This window comes from Camelus dromedarius, chromosome 3 (genome assembly GCF_036321535.1).
Source record: "Camelus dromedarius isolate mCamDro1 chromosome 3, mCamDro1.pat, whole genome shotgun sequence".
Lineage (NCBI taxonomy): Eukaryota > Metazoa > Chordata > Mammalia > Artiodactyla > Camelidae > Camelus > Camelus dromedarius.
In genome coordinates this window covers 27314627-27338154 of record NC_087438.1, presented here as the reverse complement: position 1 = coordinate 27338154, position 23528 = coordinate 27314627, and the positions used below count along the sequence as shown (strand labels likewise).

Sequence of the window (23528 nt, the reverse complement as noted above, 5' to 3'; positions counted from 1 at the left end):
ATGTAATAACTCTTCCTGTGATCAAGAGGCAGAAGTTGGTGTATTTTTAAGCTGCTGACAAAGGACAATATGGAAATATTGCCCAATCAACTGCCATTATATCAACATGCTTAACATTTGTGCTATATCAAAGAAGCTATGGCCACTTGTAACATAAATGAATATTTTGTTTTACGATGGCTGATTTACCCTTAAATAAGGTATGAAATGCATATAAGATGATTTAATATACACAAAATTTGATCCAAATTCTTTGATTCTTAAAAATAGGCATGGAGCCCATAGAGGTAAAAGCATTAAAATGAAATGACATTTTACTTGAGAAAGGAAGGAGATTATAAAGAGAGTTACGTCTAAGAGTCAAATACAAATACGTACAAGTCGAATAATCAAATACCTAAAAGCTCTTCCTGGTTTACTCTCAATATGCCTACATACATACAAATGGTTTTTTTTAAATCACTAGATAGGGAGGTTGGGGCAAATGTACATATTATAACTCAGTCTGGTTACTGGGCAGGAGATGCCCTGCTACATATAATCTGCTAAAATAATTTCAAGGCCAAGCCAAATGAAACCTGTTTTTTAAAAAAAAGGATTAGATTTCCAGAATATGTATTTACCACTGAAGATCCTTCTTTGTCCTGATGACAACTATTTCTGAATATGATAGGTTCATATGCAAAAAGTACCTCTTTGTACATGTTTTTTATTCTCAAAACAAAATTAAGTTAACTTTTATTACACAAATTTCAGTTATTAAAAGGACAAAATTATCCCTCAGGAAAAGAAATCCAGCTACCTTCATTCTTTACAAAAATACCTGGAAATTTCCTATCCGTTTAGAGACATCACTGTCATGATAGCTGTGGCATGGTGCTAAAGCCCAGAGAACCGTCTAGAGCACTAGATTATTTGTTTTTTCCAGCATATAAGAAACAAGGAAGGCGAAAAAGTCCCTAAGCCGGAGAATTTAACTGCTGTATTAACCACTAGTAAATATGTAGGCAAGAAACATTTCTCTTCCATCTAAATTGCCGCTGAAGAAAAAAGATTATACTTCATGCTGTCTGCCATAGCAAAAGTAGAAAAAACCCTCTAGAACAGATGATAACTATAGACTGTCAGGAAAGACTAACCGAAGATGAGACACCTGGTTGTAGAAAAAAAAAAAATCCGAACAAAAACCCATGTGAGGTTTTTCTTTCCCCAGAATAAGAACTCAGCTGTAGAATCAGCTGTTTGTTGGTACTTGCTACCGCCGTCTGCATCGCTGCAGCTGTGCGCCTGCGCACCACAACGGCTCCATCAGCCGGCAGTTTGCTCCCGGCTACCAGCGGGTGTTCCCCCGGGGTAGGTAGGTCTGTTGAGGTCAAGAGGGGCACAGGGAAGTTCTTGCCCCGTAACACCTCTCTCTTGTCTTTTCTTGATTTTCTTATAATTCTCAGAGCAATAAGATAGCTCATCTAATTTTCAAAAGCAGCCTGTGTGGTGATAGGATTAGTGCGGCCAGGCAAATAAAAATCTGTCCCCCCCAAAATGGCAAGGCAGATAAATATCACAGATAACCAAAGTGTGTTTGAGTATCCGTTCCTCTTATCTGGAATAAAAGTTGTTTAATTTTTGTTAGGTGGAGAAAGAAACCTAGATTAACACCCCAAAGAGTCCCTCTTAGTGTTTGTTTTTCAATCCTGCAGGATTTGCAAGTTTCTCTTCCAAATTGTCACCTTAAAGAAGTTGAGGTACATCATGTATTCACAGTTACTGAGGATCTGGGCTGCAGCTTCTCTGGAACCCGTTTCTCCCTGCTTGCTGCGCACACGCATGCGCGCGCGCACACACACACGCGCACGCGCACGCGCACACACACACGCACACACACATATAACCTTGACTTGCTCCTCAGCCGTTCTTTTCCGAAGTTGTTTTATGTGGAAGGAGGATAAAGCAAGTCTATAAAATACATTTCAGTTACTCACGTTACTCTCAATTACAGAGAATTTTCTAGACCTGATATGAACACTTCAACAAGCAGGAAACCACACTCTTTAAGAGGCTGTCTTTGATTTCTCTGAAGGCTTGAGTTCTTAGTCTTCATGAGGGGAGATTAATTGTGCTCCGGCTGAGTGGCGTGCAACCAGATGAGGTTTCTAGATCTCTGTCTTCTGCTAGATCTCTCTGCGCAGTCAGGAACGCCTGCTTTCTCCACTATCTCTGAGTGATTATCTAATGGACATTTTGTGTAGGTGAACTGTTACAAAATGAAGTAGGGTCTTAGTTCAGGCTGCTGTTACAAAAATACCATAGACTGGTGGCTTCAAAACAACAGAAATTTATCTTTCACAGCTCTGGAGGTTGGGAAGTTCAAGACCAAGGAACCGACAGATTCAGTGTCTGGTGAGAGCCCACTTCCTGATTCATAGATGGCTATCTTCTCACTGTGTCCTCACATGGCAGAAGGGACAAGAAATCTTTATAAAAAGGGCACTAGTGCCATTCATGAGAGCTCCACACTCCTGAAGCAACTTCTTAAAGGCTCTGCTTCCAAACACCATCACATTAGGAATTAGGTTTCATATAAATTTTGGAGGGACACACTCATTGCTGTGCCACTCAAACTTGCAAATGACAGTCCACCACTCCTCCAACCATGTCTCCCTCCTATTTTCTTGCTTTCTTCATTCTCATCTTCCAAACTATGATTCTGTTTAAAAAAAAAACTTAACTCTTTTCCATTCCTCCACATCATCACCACAAATCTCTTTTCTTTGGAGACAATGAAACCTGTTAGTAAATCCCACAGAAAACGCTGAGCTTTTATTTATGGAGGCATGAAGATCAAGGAGGTTGCTGAATTCTGAGCTACTGAAAAAACATGGCTAATAGCACGTCGACTTGATTTTGAAACAGAAAAGCTAAAGTAGGCAAGTTTTTAAAAGCTGCTGGTGTGCACCTTAAAAGCTGGGTAAAGTTAATTCCAAATGCCAGCCCATGTTTCCTTAAAAAATTTAATGGTCCCCGCAGAAGATCGATGAGTAACCCTGTGGCTTGAATTCTCAAGGTCACTTCTGGCTTTTAGCTCCTGCGCCTTCTAACTCAGATCAGTCTAGCAGTTGCCTCCCTGACCCTTTGCTGTACTGCAGTCATTCCGACAAAATTTGGTGCTTTTCCTTAGTCTTCCTCGCAAACCATTCACTGAAGGCATTTGCGTGCATGAGCAAGACTTCACCGAAGGTGTGTGGAGACGGGGATTCACATGGCATTGAGGCTGGAGACGTAAAATGGGACACTGCCAACCACTGTTCTTCAAAAGCGACCAGGCATTTTGCATCTCAGGCTCCCGTTCCTCCGCTATTGCTCACCTTCTTTCTTTTCCTCACTTCTTTGACCCACCCCTTCTCAACGACAGAGAAAAGTGAGAACACTTTCAATTTTCCTTTTTTTTTTTTAATTGAAATGTAGTTGATCTACAATGTTGTGTTCTATTTTCTTTTACAGAAAAGTTCAGCTGTCTTTAACACAAACCCTTAAACTCAGCTGTTGTCTCCCCTTGCACTTAACCAGAAATTTCTTATTCAAAGGCTTTTTCACCATCTCTTTGGCCTGGGGGCAGAAGTGGTTTTATGTTATATCGCAATTTGATAGCCATTTTGTTACACACTGCTGATGAATAGAATGTATCTGGGAGACTTTGGTTGTTCCCAACAGAAGTACAGGAACTGAATTGTTCCCAATTGGTGCGATAGTCAGGTTGTTTTAGCCCTTTGTCTATTTTCAGTGCCTAATAACCAGAGATTCTTTAAAAATAAGAGGCTGGAAAGTGGCTTTCTTCTATCAGATCTGGGATTTGCAAGTTTTCAGGTTCTTGCCTGAATTAAAATATTACAAGAACAGCCATGCAAACCAATGTCCCTTACATGTCTTCCTGATCATTGTGACAGTAAATGAGTCTTTAAGGAGAAAGATGGCCAAAACAGATAGACATTCCAATCAACAATTGATATGTCATGTATTCAGAAGGGGCAAGAAAACATCAAAAGTGGACCTTCATCTTTCAAAATGTCTCAGACTTTAAATTGCAGAAGAATACCCCCAAAGTTTCTAGTTCCAGAAGCCTGGAATGGAACCCAGGAACTGGAATAGTTATTAACATCACTGGGTGATTGTAATGCAGGTTGTTCTTGGACCACAGTAAGAAACGCTGCAGTTTATGAGAATTATTACAACACAGAAGAGGGTAAAGAGGACAGTGGGGAGAGGAAGGGTTTGTAAGCCAGAGTTATTTTCCTGAAAACAAATTTTTTAAAATTCTGTAACACTGAGACAGGAGACTAGAAGCTGGGAAAGGAGTGAGTGATCTATTTAAGCAAACAGGTAGTATCCTGTGGCTGATCTTAAAATTTTATTTAGTTAGGGAAAGTGCAAAGGTGCTGTTCAAATATCTAACATACAAGTGGCTGGCACCAGAGTCCTGAAAGTCTTTTGCTTTGTCAGGCGTGAACCTGTTCATTGCTGGATGATAAATCCATCCAGGGGTTCAAGGTGGCACCTGGAACCCTCAGAGGACTTCAGCTAGTTAAACTGTTTTAAAAGTTGGTAGTTGAAAAAAAAGTTAGCGGTTAAATTGTACACACCAGCTGACCAGTACACCCCAGAGAACCCTGCCTATCAGCCCCGAAGAGCATAGGTCCCACTCCACCCCCGAACACGTATAATCAAGGCCTCTTGTCACTCTCTCCCTCTCTTTTGTTTCCCCCTTTTTTCTGTTCTTTTTCCTTTCTATTTTCATTTCTTTTCTCCCCTTCTGCCCTGCACTGGCCTTCAGGTAAGCTCAGTTGTGCTTTTCACATGGGACACAGAGTTACTATTCATCAAAATAAAAAAACATATTTAGCACTATTTTTGGTGCTATTCAAGGCAAATGAAAAAACATAAGTGCTAAGAACAAGGTTTGAAAGCCCAAACAATTGCGTATCACTGTAAGAACTGCCACTCTGTCGATGGAGACCAGAACAACAATGGAGCCCATGGTCCTACCGAAGATGGACGCACTTGTTCCCTCGAGAGGTGTCCATGCTTGGAGGCAGAGGGTCCCCTCCTCCAAAACTGGCCTGGAAGGCCAGGGGATGAGCAGAGTTTCCAGGATCTGAACCTGATCAGCACCCCAGTGCAACTGTACTGGCCTAGGACCCCACCATCTATATAACTCATCACTTGGTTACGACATTCATCTTTTTCTTTAGTGATGAAGTATATAGTAAGTTTCTAATTTTCAGAGTAGACCTCTGTTCGTACAGTACTTAATAGAAATCAAGCCAATGCAAAAGAAAGCTGGGCATTTGTCCTAAAATAAAGGGTGCCTTTCTTCTGTAATGCTGTTTAGTTGAGGTTCAAAGCTATTTGAGTTTGGAGAAAAGCACTGTCAACTTCTGATGCTGCTGACAGATTCCTGCACCTGAGAGCCTAGTGAGAAGAGGAGAGGGTGTAGGTGGAATTGATAAAAGCAGATATTTTTTTTCAAGGTTGCCACGATATTTCTGTAACTGGAAACTTTCTTTTTAATCTCACTGTGATAGGAGAGCTTGCAGAAAGCGCTATAAACGCTTAGTGATCTGTGAGAAGTGAGATATTTTTCTAAAGGCAGGAGCACTTTTTTTGTGTTTTGAAAAATGCTGGTGTTTACACAATTGATTTTCATCAGGGAGAGTTCGGAGCAGATGCTTTGTTGCTAGAGAGATTTGGGGTCTAAGACAACACCGCTGCATACTGTGGGACCCCAAGGGAGGTTCTTACCTCTCCAAGCCTCGGTTTGCTCGTCTGTTAATGGAGATAAGAAGTCAGTTCTGTCAGAGGGTTATCGTGTGGACTAAATGAAAATGTATGAAATGTGCTTTAAAACTTCCTGGTGTATCCCAAAGACTCAAATCATATTCACAGCAATTTAATCACATTTATTAATGAGGAAATGGAGACAAGGTTCAAATAAAGACCTCATTGCTTCACCAAACGTTCTATATAGCTCATTAGGTTAAAAAAAAAAAAAGACCCCACTGAAAAATAGATGAGTAACAGACGGTAGCCATCAGCCTCGGGTATCAATCAGTACTAGTAACAATGTCATCCACATGCAGACTTGAACTCATGTTTTATTTTGTTTCAAAATAACACACCAGACTTTCATTATCACAGCATCAGGTTGATCCTCTTTTCGAAGCACTGTCTGCTTGCACCTCTCTTGCTGTATTACTGTTTCCTTAGGTGTGAGTTCTACTATTTGTTAACTCCAGAGTCCTCCTTCCTTGGAGCTGACTTTTCTTGAATGTTTGCAAAGTCTTGTTGGTGCACAGGTTGGTGGTGGAGATTCAGTTTAACTGCCATTTCTGTTTGTGCAGGCGGCTTTGGGGGAAGAGTTCAGCGGTGAGAGGGGATGGCTGAGTGCTGTGGGGCAGGGCTGCAATGGCTAGTCTTTACCAGGACACCCCTCCTTCCTGGACATCCCAGCCTCTGGAGCTCTGCTCAGCTTCGCCCACCCAAGGGCAAAGTCATCGTTGCTGTGATTTCTGGCCACACCTATACCTGCTTTGTTCCCTCCAAGTACTCCCCCAAGCCCCTTGCTGCCCTTAGCATTCTGTCTCTTGAGTGTAGGGCACTCTGGGGGAGGCGCTCCCACTCTTTTGTCACCCTCTCTCTTGGGCTTTACTGGGGCTTCTGTTTCATCTTTCAGTAGTACGCTCTTCAAATTTGTGTTTTAGGAATTCTTCGTGGCTTCTGGTCCACTGTGGATTTACTTTCTTGTTTCCAATATGTTTATGATTTGTTTGTTTTCATCAATGATCTTTTCTATCATTTCTAGAGATTTGGGGTGAGCAGAGCTTGCTGCAGTGTGTAGTCAACCAGCCATCTTGACGGGGAACTTTTAATCATGTCTCTAACGGGGAAAACATGAGTAAGCATTTAACTGCTGAAAAGCATCAGTGTCAGAAAAAACACTTAATGGGCCATCTTAAAAGAATCATCTGAAGTCTGGATTTACACAATGTAAAAACAGTGAAAAAATCAGCCATCTTCATGTACTGGTGGTATGTATATGTCAATGTGGCATTTGCACCTGGTGATAACCAAATGACAGCCATCCTAAAGAAGATGGTTGTTTACATGGGTTTTTCACTCCTTGAATTATGTTACAAGAAAAACAATGTTTACAATATAATGAGTACTCTTCCCAATTTACAAGGACTTATGAGATCTAAAAAGAGCTTTGAGAAATGTGTTTGAATGCCTTAAAGGGACACATAATTTATTATTTGGAATTCTGAAAGTGACATAGTCTCCAAAAAAGGATTTTTACTTAGATTCCAGACTTAAGGTATAAATTCTAACAGCGTATAAGCTGGAGTCAAGGTTAACTAAAGCTAGGTCAACATTGTTTTTACTTAAAGTGCTTTCCATTTAGTGGGGGGAAAAAAAAGAACATAAATTGATGTTGAAAGATGTCCATGGGAAAGAGATTGATTAATCTTTGGTAAGTGAAAGAGATATAATTTCAATCAGATTTTATACCTAGATCAGAATAGGTTGTGCATCATCTCTCGCTTTTAAGAAAACACAGATTCAAAACATATATTCAGTAAGCATTTCCCTACAACACTGTTAAATAAATTGGGGCGCAAAGGGTGAACCATCAAAAAAATATGAACATTACTGAAAGAATTTTTTAAAAAGTCACACCAGCAAACTGATGGTGGTTACTTCAGCATCCTGATTCAACAAAGAATATTTAAGTAAAAGCCCAGTTTTTAATAGCAGTAGCATATTCTGCAAACGTGAAATTAGTTTTTCCTTTAAATGGACTAATCATCCAGTATGAAAATTCTTTGGGAACTTCCTTGAAAAAACAAGAAAATCAACCTTTTTGTAACCTGTGAGTGAACAGAAGAAAGAGTGATTTGAATTAATGGTACCAGCCAATAGTTTAAAATTTTCATCTTCAAACTCACCGGAGTAATCCATTTTGAATTTTCATCTTTTAGTATTTTAAAATAATTTAAGCAGGCAACAATCTTATTGATTTTATTAAGATAAGTATACCTCTTTGTAGAAGAAAACTCACCAGACTTTCTTTTGATGAAAATGCTTTAATTGTTTGTTGTTTTAACTTTTCGGTATCCTATTCCCGGTATAGCATTGCAAAATGTTTCAGACTTTGTTGATCAATTTATTTAATTATAATTCACCACAAAAATTTGGCAACTGTCTGCTTTAGATAGTTTATGATTAATATAATCACATTCTCTGATATGGGCACAAAATTAGCCTAGAAAATCTGTTTTTTAATACATTACTGTGCTTTCTCTATAATTGAAAATTGGTTCTTCTTCTAAGTTGCTGAATAGGACTGGCTCTGCTATTAGATGAGGTTAATTTTCATCATCTCAAAATATCTCTTCTGTCAACTAGTATAAAATTTCCTTTTTACCCATCATTTCTCAAGGCAGTGTTTCTCCCAGCACGGCCTATGAACCGTCTACACCAGAATGGGCTTAGGCACTTTACAAAACTTTAGATTGCTACCTCCCCACAATTCCACCCCCACCACAGCCATCTTCTTGAATCAGAACTTCTGGTTTTGGGACCGAGGTATCTTCATTTTTAATAACTGCCCAGGAGATTCTTATGCAACTGACAGTAGAAAAAAATTAACTCAAATCAGCCCTTCTTTACCTGGCAAACACTTTTTTGTATGTTATAAAGTTAAAAAAAAAGCTTGTTTTGAACAGTGTTAGAAACTCATTTTCCTTGGGGAAGCACTGGATGAGATAGGAGTGGAAGGGTAGAGACAGACACCAAGGGAAAGGACAGCTGGTAAGCTAGGCACTTGGTCTGAACCATTCCACACAAGCTTGTAGACACTGGGCTGGACTGAAGCTCCTAGAGCTGGCAGTGGCAGTTTGCTTGTGTAGAATCATAGAAAATTCCTGGACAACATTCATTCTCCCATCACGCTAGAAATCCCAGCTAATCTTCGTGAAAGAGGCAAGTGCTCTTAGAATAAGTCCTAACAGGTCAAGTGCATGTATTAGGCTTGTTTTCAGTTGCGACTAAAAATGCCTAGGATGCAGCCACTTTCCTCCCGGGATCAGAGTTTGAGAGTACCTGAAAAGAGAAGCAAGTGCCATTAAGAGATGGGAACCTCTGAAGATGAACTTTGTCAACTCAGTTTTGCTAGAGCTAGGCCTGCCTGCCGCTTGCTTCCCAAGAAGGCAGTTCTGCTGTGAGCAACTTTAAAGGTTAATGAAATTTTCCTGAAATATCTAGAAAAGTTAGTAATAACAACAGCAAAAAACAGGAAAGAAACAGTAGCACAGAAATGTATCGGACCAAGGCGCCAACTAGAGTAGAGAAAGTAGTATGAGAAAGCCTTCTCTTACTCACTCTCTACCTCCAGCTGGGCACTTTATGTTAATATATATTTAGGCAGGAGGAGGTAGTTAGGTTTGTCTATTTGTTTATTTATTTATTTATTTATTTATTTTTAATAGAGGTGTTGGGGATAGAACCCAGGACCTTGTGCATGCTAGGCATGCACTCTACCACTGAGCTATACCCTCCCCCCTTACCCAATATTTCACATCACCCACTTGCCAAGTACTCTGACCTTCAAAGAACTTAAATTATGGCTCCTTGTTTTCTCCCTGATTTGGGTCTGTGATGAACTAGTTAGCAAGGGATATGATGGTACTAAAATAAGTTTACTTTTCCCATATTGTACCTGCATAGGTCACACTACTAACCCAGTTAAAATGATGTACGGAACTGAGTCTCTTTGAAATGTAATTAAAACGTGTATTAAAGATAGACCTCAGGCCTAAATAAAAGCTTTTTTTTTTTTTTTTTTTTTGCTTACAGGCAACATGCATAGTGCCTCTGGAAGCTTCCTCAAATTTTGGTGAAACCAAATAGCAATGGTGGATAAAATTTGAACACACACACACACACACACACATTAGTGTACCTGCCACCTGCTCTCCATTCACACCAGCATTGTTTCATGAATGATAGGTGAGGCTGCAATGTAGAGAAAGGAATAAAAGCAGCAAAAGATGGGACCAGGGAGATAGGCAGGGGCCAAACCTCATAGACCATGTTAAGGACTTGGGGCTTTTGCCCAAATAGGAGGGTGACCTTGTTAGAGTCAAAGTTTGGGAAAGATTGTTCTAGAAGCAGTATAAAGAAGTGGGAGAACACTGCAGTAACCCAGGCAGGAGCTTGGGCTAGAGAGGTGGCAGAAGAGATGGGAAACAGAGTGGATCTGAGAGATATCTAGACAATAAAATGATAGATTGGCTATGTGAAAAGACCATGGTCTTTATTTTGAACATGTTCAATTAGAGGAGTCTTTGAGACATCACGTAAGCAGGTGGTTACAAGGGTCTAGAACTGTTGAAGCCTCGTTTTTTTCTCTACATTGTTGACACTTCAGCCTGCCTCCTGGGACCCAGTGCTTTTCTGAGTGTTTACATTTCTATCTACTTTAAAGACTGTTATCTGTCCTGTCCAAATACAGTAGCCACTAGCTACAGGAAGCTATTTAAATTTAAATTAATCAAATAAAATTTAAACTTAAGTTCTTCAGTTGCACTAGCTACATTTTAAGTGTTCAGTAGCCACCTGTGGCTAATGATTGTCGTATAAGACGACACAGATATTAAACATTTCCATCATCCCAGCACATTCTGCTGAACAGCACTGATCTAATGACCGACTGGTACCTTGGCTAAAGCTGAATCAGTATCATCAACAGTATTACACAAATTACATTCTATATGGTGCTAGTTGTTTTTGTACCTGAACTCTTGTGTACTGTGAGTTCCATGAAAGCAAGGCCCATGCCCTGCTCATCCTCAGGTCCATCACAACCGGTGAAATGCCTTTGTACTCTGTGCTTGGCAAGCACTGGTTGGATGAATCAGTGAATAATCGAACAAGACAATATCTAAAATTCTGTTCCAAAAATGTGTACAAAAATAATCACTTACATAATCTCCTAGATTTATACTGTTGAAATAACTACCAAAGTTGGATACGTAGAACAATATAGCCTGGTTTTTAAGACAATTTCAGCAAAAGGGTTTGTTACATACAATTATAACATAATCAGAGTAGAGGCAGAAGAGATAGACAGTAGATGGTGTCCTCCCGAGCTGCCTTCTGCCTCTGCTGCACTCGGTCTTAACTAGACCAGCATTCAACGCGTAACACCTACCACCGTGTGCCACTCCATGGAGACAGCAGCAGCAGCATCTGTCGCTGTAGCATCTCTGCTCCCAGCTCTCAAGAGTTCTCCCGCTAGAGGGCCAGGATACCTGGCCAGATAGCCGGAGTGGTAGTGAGAGTTCCGGCCACAGAGTCTTCCTGGGACTGGTCAGTGTCACGAAAGGGACTTCCCCGCGAGTCTTCGTCAGCACCCAACCTGCACATGCCCTTCACAGTGTTGCTGCAAGGGATCACCTCATCACACCTAAGGATGGGAGGGTCAGACTAAGAATTAAGTGTTGATGGGGGGCGCAGGAGGAATGATGACACACACGAAAGTGGAACAGGACAAGGGAGGCAAAGCTTGGGTAGAAACGTACTCCTCCTCCTTTCTTCCATCAGCGTGATGGGGTCTGATATGATTTTCCTGTTTACATACAAGGAAGAAGGAAGTTGCAGGTGAGGGATAATTATTCTGGACATGGTTAACCATTAATGGTACAGTTGTGGACAGCAACAAATAGTTACTTAGCACTGAGCACCTGCTAGATACTGCACTAGACCCTAGGGGTCCGAAGGAGACGAGAGAGATGCACCTCTGTTCTCCTGGAGCTGGTCTTGTACTAGGAGCCATGGTCATGTCAACGGGCACTTATCCTACCCGCTGATAAATGCCAAGGAAAGGAGAGTGCAGGCTGCTGGGTGCTGTGGGACTTAAATACTCCTGGAGAATTGGAAGAGGAGCTTCCTATTGGAATTGATACCTAAGCAGGGCCCCCAGAAAAGTATCAATCAAGTCAGTGAGGGAAGAAGAGAGGGGCTAAGGGGAGACAGAGCACGTGCAGATATCTGGAGAGAAGTGAGAACTTGGGGGTGCACTAAAGTGCACTTTTCTGTAACTCAGAGTATCAGTGGGCATGTGGCGAGGTGTGGGAAGTACGAAAAAGTACTGAAAAGAGAAACCCTACACACTGTCTTCCGTCCCCTAGAAATGGAGAAGATCTCATCTTTCTTTTCTTTTCTCCTACTCTTCCCCGTGTCTCTTGCTTCCCACACAATAGTCTAAACCAGTACTGCCATCCAGTCACACCACAGGGAGTGACACATGGCTGTCAGACATACAGGCTGTGAGCCAGGCTGTGTGGGTGTGAGTCCCCAGTAGCTGTCTGACTTTGGGCACGTTAATAACTTGCGTGTTTCCTCCCCTACAAATGAGGACAATAATGCTACCTACCTCCTAAGGCTTCTGAGGAATTACAGGAACATCTCCATAAACAGAGCTTTTAGAATAGCGCTTGGCACATAGAAAGGACTCTCGGTAACCAGTGTGGAAACAGGCGTTTAGCCTACATCTTCGTGGGCAACAACTTACACACTTCTGTGTCCCAATCCACTAGGAGTCAGGACTAGGAAGATTTTAAAACTTCATAAATTTTCTGTGTGTCCCACAAGATGACATTTTTCCTAAAATAAGGAATTTCCTAGGATTTGGAGAAAATTATCTGGTACTTATTAGAAAACTATTGCACTGTTAAAAGATTTGGGGGAAAAACGAATCTGTCTTGTTATACCCAATGATAAATTCCCGGGTGATATTTCTTTAAATATTCAAAAAAATTAGCCTCAGTTGTTATCAGAAACATGAAGACAGGCCTTCTGTATTTTTTTTTTTTTTTGAATCTTAGTGCCATTCAAAAACCTGAGTATTGCTCACGTTCTTTTACTTTATTTGGGTGTTTTACCAGTATTTTTTTTCTCTTCTCCCTACATTATATCACAGTCTGGTTCTCATTCTCCCTATTTTGCAGTGAAGACCCTGAGCTTCAGAGATTAGGTAATTTACTTAAAGATATGCAGCTAGTAAGAAGTGTAACCAGAATTGAACCTGAGCCTTTTGACCACAGAGTTTGAATTTGCATTCTGATATTTGAGCCCTAAAAAAAATTCATTCCCATACAGTGTTGGAACACTGAGACACACCAGAAAGTCAGTTGTTATCTCAGAATTGCCGGTCTTCTGGAGAGTTCTGCAGGATGTAATAAACGTTATAGAGGAAAAGTAATTCGAATATGTTTGGAAAATCCTGGGTTAAGCAAAGTTAAATGAGTTTTTTATTGTAAAGTCCAATACACTACTGAGCATCATGAATATCAAAAGGAAGGTATAGTTTGCAGCCATTTCCAAATCATATTTGACCACAGATCTCTTTTTTTCCCTCTCTCTCTCTCAAAAGAGCTGAGTAGGACCAATGTTCCCAGGAACTAACTTTGAAGGAAATGCTGCATGAGATAAGTGCAGAGTGACACAACATTTACAGTTCAAATTCACTGGTGAAAATAGTTTGTGTTTGCTAGGAAATTTGAAGCTGGAACTGCATAAAAGGGAATTTGAAGTCATTGTTCTAAATCTTAATTTGCTTGAGATGGGGAAGCTGAGCGAAAACAACTCTGCAAAAATATGTCACTAGTAAAGTAGGAAGTGGGTATTCTTGCAGCTTCTAAGAGCTTCAGCAACTTTGTTGTTCAGAGCCAGAGCTGTTAGACGCCTTACCTCAGAGAGCGTGTGCACACACACACACACACTCTTAAGGACAGGAGGGAGGCAATGAAGAGCATTGGGGATTTTGGTGACACTCTTTTTTTAAATATAAAATTTGAGCTTCAAAAGTTGGAAGGAAAGCAGTTGCAAAGTTTGAAAAATTTACTGGAAAAAAGTAGTTTTGCATTCTAAATGATTCCCTAATTCTATGACAGCCAGCAGTTTCAGCACCGTAAGTCGTAGTGACTGTAATCAAGCTGCAGTTATTAACGGTGTAGATGGGTTTAAGTTCTATACTGGGCCTGATTATGTTAACCTTGGGTGATCTTGGACAAGTCATTTTCTTTGACACCCCCCCTTCTCATTCGCAAAATGGGAGGGTTGACCTGGATCGGCCCTGAGGTACATTCCAGCTCTAGAGATCTGTGAAATTAAAGGATGGGTAGGTCACAGACCCCTTCTGGTTGTTAATTCTGCAAGGAAAAACAGATCTGTGTGGATAGCAGGGGCATGGGAGTAAGAGGGTGGCAATAAAAACAGTAAACTTGGGGGGTTAGCCACAGCTCTCAGGAAACCAGACAGGTAGGTGTCTAGGCTCCAGCCTGAAGGCTCCTGGGTCATGTTTCCAAATTCAGGATGACTAAAAAAAATGGTGTGGGCCATGAATGACTGGAAATAATGACAGCTGTCAAAAAGTGATGTTCCAGTGTTGCCAGAACAAAAGTTCCTGAGACAGGGGCCACACTTTTCAAAGTCAGAAATACTGTATATATGAGAATTAGGATACCTACCTTCCTTCCATGGGTGCATGATACCTAATTGAAATTGGAACCACCCAGTCTCTGGAAATTGGGCTGACCTCTTACCTTCCTGTTTTTGCTCCTGTCTCTCAAGGTGAAACTTCATCGTGGTTTTACTGGTGCACTTTTCACTGCCTACACCATCTCAATTAAAGTGGGCTTGGGAAGGCAAACCAAGTGACTAGAGCACGAAACGACTTGAATCAGAAAACCAGGAAGTTGTGTCGCTATTTTTATTTCACTTTTAACTTTAGCGAAAAGCCTCATTTCTGAAAAACTCGAAGTTTCTCAACTTTTTCTCTTCCCACCATTATATGGCTCTCTTGAAAGATAAACAGAGTTTATCTTTTCAGATACTGGCACTTTAAAAGTAAAGCCACTCCTGATCATTGATGTCAAATGAAGACCTATCATATGATCATCCAGAGTTGTGAGTTATTATATGTTCAGTTGTTTAAAAGTACAGATTTGCTCTTGCTGATGGTGTTGAGTATAGCAGCAGGAGTGTGCCCTTCTGATCATGCCTTTGTTAGGTGGGTATAAAAATGACTTGCCTATAATGAAAAAGAGTATGAAAAATTATATATATATATATATATATATATATATATATATATATATATATATATATATAAAACTGAAACACTATGCTGTACACCAGAAACTAACACAACATTGTAAACTAAATTTCAATTAAAAAATGACTTGGGATTCTCCGAATACACGAGAACAACTGTCAGGAGGGCACTAGGGAGCAACAGAATGAGCTGGGAGGAAGGGATGCTGCATTGCTGGATTGACAGGGGGCCGATCTGTGCTCTGCACCTGCCTCTGAAGCACTTTATACTCTGGATCGCACATATAAAATGAGTTCTTCAGTTTTCTGGAAAGCCATCAGCAGTCTGGGACACACTATTCCTCCTCAAGTGGAACTGTCTTGTCTAGTTCTGGAATTTTAGCCTCCTTGACGTCTAGCCACTGAAAAACCAGTAGCACTCACGAGCCATTGGAACAGCCAAAGCCAGCCCCTCCTCCCCCAACTCCATCTCCGATTCCAAATGCTTCCTTGGAAGCTGGTACTGCCCACCCCCATTTGGACACTGAGCAGATGCATCCTGAGGTTCCTTTCTGCCCAGCCCCCTAAAGGAGTGGCCAACAAGATCACTGGGCAGTCTGAGCCTGAAGTTTAAAAACTCTTAGAAACATCCTACACAGCAGGAAACCTGTATGTAAAAGGCATACTAATGGTTGAGCTCATCATTAAATTCTAGAGTGGCAATCCCACAGACTTGCACAGTAACTTTTGTCATTCTTCTCTTTGCATCTCCAAAAAAAGCAGGGGTTTTGCCCAGTGAGGTCAAAAGAAGCCTCCCAAGAAGTTCCAACCATCAGATACACACACTCCAGCCCATGTGAGCCATTCGCATCTCAGAACCATTTCACCTCAGTCCAACCCAGCTCACTGTGTTTATCAGGGGCATCAATGAACTGGGGTCTTCTCCAAACCCAGTCTAATCCCACTGCTGTTGACATATTCCCTTCTCCCACAAGCTGGGTCCCTTCTTTGATATTTTCTTAGATTCTCCATAAAGAAGGCTCAGCAGCCAGCATAGAGTCTGCCTGGGTTAATCTCCACTCTGCTCTGTCTTGCCACCCCACACCTCCTCTCCCTACCCCTAGCTCACAGATCTGCCTATCAGCAATCCCCCTCCTTCCCAGAACTTAGTTATCAGTCTTGCTCACATCCAGAATCATCTCAGCACGCACATGCACACATCCACACACATGTATGAGCAAGCAGACATACACCTGTGACTCGGGAAATATTAAGGTCCTCCTTTTCACAGAAACAACTGGGAGAGCTGTACCTGGTGGAGGGGAAGGGTTCTCCAGCTTGTGCTTGTCTTTAGTCAATTTTGCCTGTTGATTCTCTGTTCTGCCTGGTCTCTCCTTAGCTGCTGCTTTTGTCTTGGGCAGTAACATGTGCATTTTCAGTTATTTCACCACTGAGATACTGAAAAAACTTTCAAAAGGAAGATGTTTAGCTTTTTTCTCTTCAGGATTTTAAAACAAATGAGAGAGAGACAGAGACACAGAGAAATCTGGTTTCATGGGATGGTAGAAAGAACATAAGGCTTGATATGAGGAAAAGAGGACTCAAGATCTCATGATTTTAAGCTTTGTGTTCCTTCATGAATTGCTAAACTTATCTGGACCTCAGATTTCTTGCCTTTGACCAGAATGGAGATTCTGTGCTATGTGATCCCTAAGGCTAAGGGATTCTCTCATTCTGTGTTTCAAAGTCCTATGAAGCAGCAGGAAGATGGCTTCATAAAGAATCAACAGATTTTTTTATGTCAAATTATGCGAAAGACACAGAAACAGTAAACTCACAAGAATTTCTAGTCCTACAATTCTATGATTGTCTTTAGGAACAGAGATTCTAATCCCTGGGCCATTTGCTCCATAAGAGGTATAGGGTAGGTCGTCAAAGGGTATGCTGCTGCCCTCTTGGTGAATCCACATTGCCTGGTCCTGTTCCCTTTCTGGAGAGAAAACTGGTGGTCAGTATTCTATAAATGGTACATTAAAGATTGCTCCTGATCACTCCATCTTCTTTTCTCCAGTCTTTTCAGTCCGCCATCCCCTAAAGTCATCTCCTGATCTTCTCCATTGCTGTATCACCCTCCACCCCTACATGCCACCTCCACATCCACCTGGTTATGAAAGGGGTTGTGTGGTGCCATCTTAATGAGGCTTCTCTCATTTCACAGTCACCAGATTCTCTTATCTCAGCTATGGTTGAATCAAGTAAAGTTGGGTTCTTGTAGAAAGAAATAACCAGAAGGGACTCTCAGAAAATGCAGTACAAACAAAAAACATCAGCTAGTAGCCAATATGATATAACAGAGGGTCAAAAATAAGTTGTGTTAAGACTGAAGAGAGAGAGGATGTGATAATAGTACACTTCAGGCAACAAGTTGCACACCTGAGTAGTACAATGACTACTTAAAGTTTAAAACAGTTACACGATATAATCTATTAATATTTCATCTATGATAAAATAAGGATACTCTAAAAGTTTTTCTATGGTTACTGTACATACTTGATTTTTTTCCTCATCATGCACTAAGTTTTTGGTCACTAAGTAATTAATTTGTACTTATGTTGTTAATACCATTCTAATTAGATCTCTCTAACTAATTGGGGTTTCTTTACATATAATTCTTGTCTTCTAAAGTAGCAGTAAGCCCTTCAACAAGGTGTTATCAACAATCTAAGTTAAGTGTGCCCCTTTGATGCAGTCCTGCAAAAGATTGCGCTGGAAGTTTGGTCAAAATGAGCACTCTGACACAATTTGTAGATATCAAAGTTTACCAAGGTAAGTAATACAGTTTTAGCAAAACATATCAGAAGAAATCAGGTTGAGGGAGTTTAGGTGTGCATAGCTTCTTGTGTCTCCCCACTTCCTCACGATAACTTTGAGTTGGTGTCCATTATATGTTGTCCATTTGAATTGGATGAATTCCTGGCACATGTGGAAAACCCAAAATGGTGTCTTACCAAGCCTCTTATCCTCGCCCCTCTGGTTCATCATGCTAAAACTCCAGTATCACTACCTTTTATGTTCGCAAAATCTGCATTTAGCAAGTCGTATTATCTGGATCTAATATCATTATTTCACGTACGATTTCCTCCAAGGCCACCTGCACCATCCTACTTCACTGTCCACAAATTATATAATAATGATTAACTGTTACCTAAAAGTAGGCACATGGCAACCAATGATCAGTCAATGCACCAGAGCAGCAATTACATACAACTTCAAGGGGATTTGACTCCCAGTCTGAGTAACTCCAAAGTGCATGGATTGGACTGAACTGCTGCACTGGCTGGCTATCTTGGACTCTTGTCTCCTTCCTGGCTGAACTTTCTGGATGCGTTTTGACCAGTCCATTTCTTATCTATCCAGAATCCTTAGTCTTGGTCCTAAACTGACAGACTGGCCCTGCTCTCTTATTGCCAAAGATTTCCTTTCTTTCAATCAAGTCAGTAATTTAAAATTTAACTATATTTACTCCCAGTGAATTTTTCTACTGGATGACATCTTATTCCAATTCCAAGTCTGATATTAAATGTTATTCTTTTGGCTAATTATATGACTTATGCCTGTATTTGACTGTCATTCTTTCTTTTCAGTGCCCTGTAACATTGTTTCACTACTGAGTACTAAAAATGATGATAATCCTTAGTGTGGATATTAACCCTTAGTGTGAATATTCCTTATTATGTTTAATCTTTGCTGTTGTTCTAAGAGTGGCAAGATCCAAAAGAGTTCGAAATTTCGTATTCTTCTGGCAGAGGACCATTTATTTATTCATATATCCATTTAACAAATATTTAACAAGTGACTACTATGTGTTTATGCCCCAGAATATAGCAATAAGAATGATATATATGGTTTTTGCTTTTATATAGCTTACATCTTAGTTGAAGGAGAATATATTACACAAGTAAATGACTAAACAAATTTTGTGAATACAATTTGTGGATAAAATAAAAACCAATGATGTAGTTGAGTGACTGAGGAGGAGGCAGACAAGACGAAGGTTATTTTAGTTGAGATCATCTGGGAAGACCTCTCTGAGAAGATAAATTTAAGCAGAGTCATGAATGATGAGAGGGTCCACCTGTACAATGATATGGGAGAGGAATGTCTGGGCAGAAAGCAGTTAGAGCAGATTTCTTAGGCAAGAACCAGATTGATGTGGTTCAAGAAAAAGAAAGACAACAGAAAGAAAAAGAATAGCAACAACAAGGTTAGCTGGAATACTGTAACTGAGAGAGGACTGGTTCAAGATGAGGTTGTAACGGTAGGCACTGACCAAATCCCATAGGTCCTGGAAGGCCCTAGCTTAGAACTTGCAGTAGGAAGCCGCTGAAATTAGAACCACTGTGAAGAAGAGTATTTGGGGGCTTCTCTTTAACTGCTGTGTGGAGCAAAAACATAGGCAAATAAGAATGAAGCTGAAAGACTGTTAGAAGACTTTTGGGTAAGAATTGATATGATATAGACCAGGTGCTAGGGAGACTAGCAGATGAATTTAGAATATGTTTCAGAGGTAGCGCTGATAAGAACTGCCCGTGTACTGGATGTAGAGTAGGAAAAGGCAAAACAGGAATTAATATGCGTGGTTGTTAAATTTTTATTTATTATACATTAATTTCACCAATTTACTATTATATTTAGACTTCGTACAAGATAAGATGCACAATGTGAATGACTATATGATCTTAATTTAATTTGTATAATACAGTGAGGAAACTTATGAACCAGATTTAGGGATAGTAAAACCAGTATTGTTTAACCAGTTAAAATCATTAAGCAGAGTACACAGATGAGATAAATGAGATGAAGAAATCTTTACTTGCAATTGGTAAACCTGACTGAGCAGACATTCTCAGAAATCCTTACATTTTTTACACAAATTTTTAAATTATATTATCATTTTAGTAAGTTTTTTAAAAAATTAATGGAAGCATACATTTACATTATCATTAAGGTATACCTTTATCTGCCTCAGACTAAGAAAAAGAATGAGTGAAGGCCAAATAATGTCACAATGAGTATAAAAACAATGTTTCACAGTAACTGAAAAAAAAGAACATAGTGGGAAAATTGAATTATAACATAGGGCATCATACTACAGCAATACTAAAGTCTAAAGAAATATCCCTCATTTAGAGCACTTTAATTAAAAATAGACAATGAATATGGGTTAAAAATTAAAAATAGATTTACTCATAGGTTGAGGCGAGGGCAATATGTTATCTTAGTTCAAATGAGCAAAGGACATAAAGAGGTAATTAACATTAGGAAATAGAGATATGAGAAAATGCTTATCCTCCCAAATAAAGAAAAGAATTTTTTAATGGATTTACACAGTAGCTAAACACATGCTACCAATTGCAAAAGTTTCTTAACACCATAAGAAAATTATACAAATACATCTAGTTAGATTGAATTTTCCTTCACTAAGAAATCTATAGTAAGAGAAGAGCATGAAGGTACATGGATTGGGTTGTCTCCTGTGGGCGAGGCACATGTGACAGGCACTTTTGTTAATTAACCTAATTATCGTAACATTGCAAAGTCGGGTTTTTGTTATTTTACAGATTAAACTGAGGCTCAGAAAGGTTAAGTGATGGTGTTGACAAAATTGAAAAAAAAAAAAAAGATTAAAAATGTTCAGAGGTAGCGAGGCTCTGAGGAGACCCGCCTTCAGAGAGTCTACATTGATACAGCTCCGCTGGAGGACACCTGGACACAACCAGTGTGACTGAAATGTGCGCAGCCTTCATTTGAGCAATCCTATTTGTACAGACCTCGTCTAGAAAACTACTGTCACGCACATACAGAAATGCTTGTAAGTGGATGTTCGTTGCTGCATTCTTAGTAGTCAAGGGAGAAAAGACTAAATAAACCATGTAACATCCTGATCACAAAACACTCTGCCACAGTTACAAAGAGTGAGCTAGGTCCGTATTTGCAATACAACACGCAGCATTCTGCAACATTGAGATTTTTCACCAGATATTTCTACGCATACATACATAGGTGAGGAAGTGCATAGAAAAGTTCTGCACAGGGAGTGAGATGTCATGTGAAATTTTACTTTTTCTGTTGTAAAGCTTTTTCCAGAAATTTAATACACTATTCATGTAAGTTAAAATACTTTTTTTTTTTTTAAGAAAAGAAGTAAGAGGGAAAGACCTGCCTGAGGTCATACCCCAAGCTCTAGTAAGAGCTTCTCTGTGGCTTTTATGTTTTCTCTTTTGAGTCTTCTCTTCTTCTGTATCTTTTTCTTCTCTAGGTCTTGACTAATTGTCTGATGCTTTTGTGCTGTCTCGACTCAGGGACCCTTCTCTCTTCTCCCTAGGTGATCTTCCAAAAATAGCAACAACAAGACTCATCATTGTCATAAAAGTGGCAAACATTAATTGAACTGAACCTTCTATTTGCACCCTTCTGTCTCCCCAGTTGCGTTTCTTACAGTTGCCCTGGGTTGGCTCCCTTTGCCTCTCCAGCACTTCTTCCTCTGAAGTCTCGCCGGGACGCCTGCTCTGTCCAAGTGCTGCAGGGAAGCTCTATTTGTTTTATTTACTTAGTTGCCAATATTCAAAAATTGGGAGATTTCATAGAAAAGTCTAGACTTGTTTTTCACATATTTACAATAGGCTGGAGCCCTGTTAGTGCCACCCCATTGAGACAGGGCGTCAGTCCCCTGCTCGCCACAGTCAGTTCCCAGCACAGCGCACAAATGCATCTTCGGCCAGGCTTCCATTGACTGTTGAGTTCAGAGCGTTTGCTTCAGTTGTCCCTGTATTTGTTCATATTCTGTGGCTGTAATATTGTCTCTGCAGCATTAATGTTTCCTCCTTATCTGCATAGATGTTGTTTTTCTGGTTTATATTAATTTTTTTAAGTATTTATTTTCCCAAAACATTCACTATTCCTTCAACGTATAAATCAGTTCATATGAGGATTTTCTAAACCTTGAGTTCTAGTACGTACTTTATGCCTATATAAGTTTTAGTATACTTTTAAAACAATGCTTTTAACATTTGTAGAGAAGAAATTCACTTATTGTCTTATGGCCAAATATGCTCTATCTCAGAACAAGAAAGAGGCACTCTGTAAGTTATCAGCACCTGACAAAAAATTTTTCTTATATACTGGCTTTTTTCCTTTTAATATAAAACTTATTCTTTTTTAAAAAAAGGAAGATTCAAAAGTCAGTAGTCTTCACTGAAATTATTGCCTAATTTAAATGTCATGCTATTTTATGAATTGAAATAAATAAAACATTTTTTAAAACTATTTGCATTTCATAATTACATATAATTATATAATTGTATAAACAAATGAATAGCCAAAAAAGTTATTGGAGAAGTGAAATTTTTAAGAATTAAAAAAAATTCAGAGACATTGAATGTTAAAGTTAGGTCTGACACAGGGAAGTTTGAGTGATCGAAGCCTTTCTTTACTTACTTTCCTCTAATTGATCATCGTATTTGTTTTGATCTCAGCTTCTTCACCTTCGTTTTAATTTCTGCTTTGATTATCTATGCAAACCCTATTGTTTCAGTATTACTTTCTTTCCATACGGATGGACTATGCTAAGCTGGTCAACATTTTCTTGGCAGCTTGCTTTCAAAGCGAAGAGTTTGTTTTGTTTTGTTTTGTTTTTACTAATATAGTTACAGTACTTTGTTTTCAACTAAATTGGTTTTCAAAATTTCCCATCCACTATGAGTTTACAAATTCTTTGAAGATAAGAAGAGATGGCTTTGAATTAGGCAAGGAAAAATTCTGTAAAACTAGATTTTCTAAGCCTGTAACCCAGAGGTTTCAAATCCTTACCTTTGAAGGCTGCTGAGGATCTTCTGAAAATGTTTAAGATACTTTGACATAAATGACAATATCTACTTATGTGGCTATATTGTAAATGATATTCTATATTAGGTCAAATGCCAGTCATAAAAGAGAGAAATTCTTTTTTTTTTAGCAACTTAACTAAACAGAATGCTGTACCACTGACATACTTTATAAAGGAGACAAGACACATACACACAAATGAAATGTCTTATAAACATATGAAAAGATCCTTAGTCTCACTTATAAACGTAGAAATGCAAGTTAAAATGTCATATCATTTTTTTATTCATCAGAATTGTTAAGATCAAAACAATGTGATAATACACAGTGATAGTGAGGTTATGGTAAAGCAGGTATTGAATAGATAAAATCTCACCAAATGGCATTATTTACCAAAATATTTTAATGTTCAGCTTTTTTGGACTTACCAACTCTACTTTTTAAGAATTTATCCTACAGATGTATTTACATTTGTGATCAAAGACACGGTTACAAGA

The 23528-nt window shown here is 39.5% G+C and overlaps 1 protein-coding gene across 3 annotated transcripts in view; it reads left to right on the top strand.

The window, feature by feature from the left end:
- FYB1 (FYN binding protein 1) overlaps positions 1-23528 on the top strand; it is a 139396-nt gene that overhangs the window by 62275 nt on the left and 53593 nt on the right. The gene's annotated exons all lie outside the window — the stretch shown is intronic.